The following is a 5,734-nucleotide window of genomic DNA, read 5'->3' on the forward strand; positions in this document are numbered from 1 at the left end:
AAAGGGTTTCCCCACACATTGTGGGGTTTGTCCCTAGCTAGCCGCCACATCTTGTGTCTCTTGTCTTGGCTTGTTTTTTGTCGATCATTTAATGTTCTATTTGCACTTTACTTTATGTATATGTGATTGCTAATCTGTGGAATATAATAAGAAAAAGAAGTAAACTGTTATAAGCCTAGAACATACCATAACTTAACACTCCATCATGTGTAGTCTCTTTGTTGAATTTCCTACTCTACATGATTTTTATTTTTAATCATCATAGCAATCTTAATACCTATTTTTGTTATTTTTTACTATATCTATATTCAATTTTTAAGTTCTTAAGTGATTTCTTTCATCTCTAATTGTATTAGTGGAGCCATAAAACATGGGTATTTTGGATTTATACGTTGGTTAGTCTCAAGTTTAAAAATCAACTTTGATGCTATTTTTTAGGTGGTTGAGTGTATTAACCATGTGAAATTTGTTTCCTTGTTCTAAAACAATTATCTTCTACATATATTGGACAATTATTTGTGCTAGCTGAGCCGATGAAACCTACAAGACTTTACAAAGCTTTATAATTTAATTAAAGTTTTAGAATTTAGAATTTATAAAGTTTCTAGGTCTAATTATGTGAAGGGTGTTAGCACAATGGAAGAGCACCTGCTTTACAAGAAGGTGTTTGGTGGTTCAATTCCATCGTGCCTTAATATTAATAGGTAATGGATGAAAATTGAGATGCAATGTTGGATGCAAAAGCAAATGCAAAAGTGGATTTAAAAAATGGATCAAAATTGAATGTAACATTAGACACAAAATGAGATGCAAAGGTGGACACAAGACATGTCTTACCATAGGATGCAAATATAGATGCAAATTTGGATGCTAAAAAGGATATGAAATTGGATTTAAGAAACGATGTTAAAAACAATGCAAAATTGAATGCAGTAATGATGCAAAATGGGATGCAAAAAAGGGAGACAAATCAAATATAAAAGAGGACGTAAAAAATGGTCCAATAAAAGATGCAAAAATAGGCACAAAAATGGATGTAAAATTTGGTGCTAAATGAAATTCAAAATATGGTGCAAATACAGGTACCAAAGCTGGTGCAAAACTAGATGCAATAATAGGTACACAATTAGAATAAAAAACTAGTGTAAGAATAGATGCAGCCCTTTATATAAGACTAGATGAGAAAACTCACACAAAATGGATGCAAAAAAATGCGCTAAATTGGATGCAAAAGATGGTGTAAAATTTATGTAAATGATGATGAAAAAATGGAAGCAAAGAATGACACAAAATAGGAAGCAAAAAGCGATGAAAAAAAGATGCAAAAAATGGCACAAAACTAGAAGCAAAACTTGTCATAAAATCATATGAAAATCTTGGTGCAAAGTTTGACACAAAAAGTGATGTATAATTTGGTGTAAAAAAATGATGCAAAATTAAGTGAAAAAATAAAAATGCTTTAAAAAATGTATGTACAGAGCCAAATTTAGCTTTAGGTTACTCATCCCAATTGTAAAAAAAAATCCACTGAAATATGGCGCTAAATTCGATGCAAAAAATGGTGCAAAACTAGAATAGAAACTTGTCGTCAAACTAGATGAAAATCCTGGTACACAATTGTAAAGAAAACTTCTTGTAAAACATGGTGGAAAGCTAGATGCAAAATTTTGTGCAAAATTAGATGCAAAACATGGCAAAAAACTGGGTGCAAACTCTGATGCAAAAATGGATGCAAAATCTAGTGGAAAAAAGGATGAAAAATATGGCACAAAAAAAGTTACTTTAAAAATTATACAATAGAGCCAGATTTAGCACCGAGCTACTCATCCCAATTGGAAAAAAAATGCACTAAAATTTGGCGCTAAATATGGTGCAAATTACCTATTTTGTTGTAGTGCTGCTTGACTCTCTTTTCAAAGGGCTAGGTAGAAATATTCCTTATTCCACATGTCTATGTCTTTTCCTTAACTTAAAACGTCCTGCCCTATTGAATCCAACCTTTTCCCTTAGACCTATGATGGGCTAGGTTTGGACTTGTACCTATCTAGATGGTTAACACTGAGCTCCCCTTGTTTTTTCCTTTGCAGGTATGATAGGCTCTGCAATATTACTACATTTACTTTAGCTTTCCTTTCTTATGCTCTAAAATGTTTTCATTATATACTTTGCAACTTCTCAATTTAGTTCTTAGGCTTCTAAGGGTGTCCATCCAATTAGGAGAGTCTTCTTCTTTCCTTTTCCCAACTGAATATTCTTCTTGATAATGTTGGGATCTATTTGTGCCATACTACTCCATCTTGCTACTCATCCTATTTACTCTCTTGTTGTTCCTTGGTGTCTGTTTATGTTTTGTTACACACATATAACTGTTAGCCAACCAAAAATGTAAATAACCACAATTACCCATCACCTTGGTTTATTTTCAATGAGCATGTTGAGGTGAAACCATTTGCAACATAAAATCTCAGTTAGTATACAAATTTAAAGATAAAATACTCAATCAGTAATGTTACTTTGAAAATATTTCTGTAAGTGAGTGAAAATGACTCCACTTATGTTATAGGTAACTTATAACCCTAACAACAAAATATGGATGTGTCTATGCTTCATATCTGCAACAAAATGTTAGATAAAACCCTACACAAAAAGAGATAATGCAAATAGAAACATATCACAACAAAAGAAAAAAAGTGCAACAACCCAATGAAGGAATTGAATGAATAATTTTATTAATGAATATACCTTGTGAGGAGTGATTATGAATTGGGCCTATAGAGCCCCCTCTGTGGGATGGGTCCTTTCTTGACCTTGTGCTTTCAAAGGATTAGATTGCCCGGGGAGCCAGAGTCTGAGCACGGTTACAGTGGATCGATGAAGGTGATGTTGGATCCAAATTCTACTTTGATTTTCTGAAGTACAAAGTCTCTTCTGATCGAAGTATGGAACTCAGTCGGGAGGATGGATCTTTGAAGGATGACAAGTCCCCATTGCTGAAAGTTGTTGGTCTGTTTCATAAGAAATGTTGTCCTTTCCACTTAACGCAGACATTTCACTTTTCCTCCACATTTCATAAGCAACTACCTTTCCACCCTGTAACTCCTCTCTCAATATGCAATCAAAAAAAAAAGAAAACAAAAGATGCTTGAACCCAAGTGGGAGTTCAAATGCTATAAGATGATAATGAGGATGATGAAAATGGTCATGGTGAAGAATGGAGAGAAAACCCTCCATTTATAACAAAATATTGCAATAGATTGAGAATTAGAAAATAACAAAATATTATTGATTAAATCAAAATCTAGCCATTATGGATATTTTATTATATTTTTTAAGAGGAAAAATATATTCAAAATGATCAAATATCTTTATTTAGAAAGTGGTTAAAGTAATTAACAAATAAAAATGTTTTATTAATCACTTTGTGAGAATCAAGAAAAATATGAATTTGAAATAATTATTAAATAATGATTTAACAATTATCTCAAAATGAAAATAGGGAATAAATAAGGAATAATAAATAAATAATGATTTATTTAATTATTCCAAGGTGATTAAGTTAAGACTGATAAGAAATAATCATCAAATAATGATTTAATAATTATTTCTAGAGAATATTAAATAAATAATGATTTATTTAATTATTCTCAAAGGGTTTTTGGATTTTAATGAGAAATAATTTAGGAAAATTGTTCAGTAAATTATTTCCTATGGTGAAAGTGGGTTTTACATGGTAAAATTCATCCTACATGGGTCATTTTGATCAACCTAGTAATAAATGGTTAGGTGAACATTTTTAGGTGATAATAAATTCCCCCCCAATGTAAGAGTGTCAGGAGCAAATCATATGACCGAAATATGTTGTAGGTTGCACTTTCACAGGACACCAAAGGGGATTCGTAGAGAGAGAGAGAGAGAGAGCCGAAGCATGGCAAGTAAGGAGTGAGAATGGATGGGGAAAGTCCTACTTGTCTGATAGAAGTATCATTTTATTGGTAAGTAAATAGTCTCAAATGAGGCAGAGGAGGCATACCCATACCCCCTGAGATAAATGAGTACAAATAATAATGTTGTGCCGAACAATATGGGTCTGAGGAACAAAGTACATGTTACATGATATGCTGGCATCAATGGGCCAGAAAGTGATACACTTATAGAATGAGTCCCATATACATAATATGCCTAGAAAACAGAGGCTAGGACTAGATACAATAACAACTGCTGATCTGAGTACATAAGACATAATACCCCCCCAAACTCAAAGTGTGGGGGGGAGATCACAACCATAGAATCCCTGCTAAACAGTAAAGGGATTTGAAGATATGAATGTACTATCTAAAGGAGACATGCATGTTGTGGGCTCTACAACCGATAGAAACCAAGCCAGTGAAATCATTAGAACCACATCTGAGGCTAGATTATAATCTTCTTTCATGTGGGCATGTTGGGGGTTACCTGAAGGTCCACACCCTCATGAGGTCTAGAACATCTCACATACACTTGGGAAATGTTGGTACAAAGTCCTGGATCAATGGACCATCAATTGTATGATTCTTGATCATGCGATAATGAGTTGGAGTTGAGCATGCGAGGAATTACCAAGTCAAATGGAAATGATGATTCCCTTTGATTGATCCAAGGCACCAAACAATGAATGCTAGAACCAAGGTACATCACCCTACAAACCACTCTCCTAGAAAAAAAAAAGAGAGACTTAGAAAAGAATATGAAAACTAAGAATTAAGGCAAGGAATTTATGACAATTATGAGGCCCAACACAAGGAACATTTGGTAGTGCACAAAACTCTGCATACAACTCACAATACAATGAAGGTACACTATCATCCAATCTTCTATTACATCCAATATTTGTACATATTAATTATGGAAATCTTTGTTTCTTAAAATTGCTAACTATTTGAAGGAAATTGAAGCAATGTGATGCTTGTATCCTAGGAAAACATAGCAAAAAACCAATTCATGATTTTTCTTCCACAACATGTATAAAGTTTGAACCGATTCTTTCTAATTTGTGTGGCCCTATGCCTATTCCTTCTACAAATGGAAATACATATAGGATGTGTTTGGTATACTCGTTGAAAAGTAAATCAAAAGATTTTGAAACTTTCAAAAAATTTCATGCATGAATTAAAAATGATGCACAATCACATATTAACCCTATTTGTACTAATAATGAAAGGGAATATACTTCTAATCAATGTGAAAACTATCTTCTCCAACTTGGGACTCAACATCAAACTATTGTTCCTTACAATTCTCAACAAAATGGTGTAGCTGAGAGAATGAGCAGGACTATCTTAAATGTGGTTCATTTAATGATGTTCCTCAGAAATGTATATCTGATGTTTTTGGATGATGTATTTTCATGTGTGGTGTATATAAAAAACAAATGTCTATCTCATGTTTTAATAAACAAGATCATGAAATTTGACATGGCCACATTCTTTCGATAAACCATCCCAATAGTTTTGGTTCCACCTGTTATGTCTTGATTCCTAAGGAACAAAGAAGAAATATTAATGCATGGAGTCAAAAGTGCATCTTCTTAGGGTATTCAGATACCAACAAACCATTTCATCTCTATGATGAGGTAAATAAGAAGTTTATATTTTCTAGAGGTTATTTTTCTTGAATCTTCCAAAGCTGACAATATTGTTGAGCGTAGGCTTAATAATTTCGATAGATTCAATCATGCAAAATATTATCATGAATTTGA

This window comes from Pinus tabuliformis, chromosome J, assembly GCF_031772625.1.
Source record: "Pinus tabuliformis cultivar Carrire ecotype Pingquan chromosome J, CPIR1, whole genome shotgun sequence".
Taxonomy (NCBI): domain Eukaryota; kingdom Viridiplantae; phylum Streptophyta; class Pinopsida; order Pinales; family Pinaceae; genus Pinus; species Pinus tabuliformis.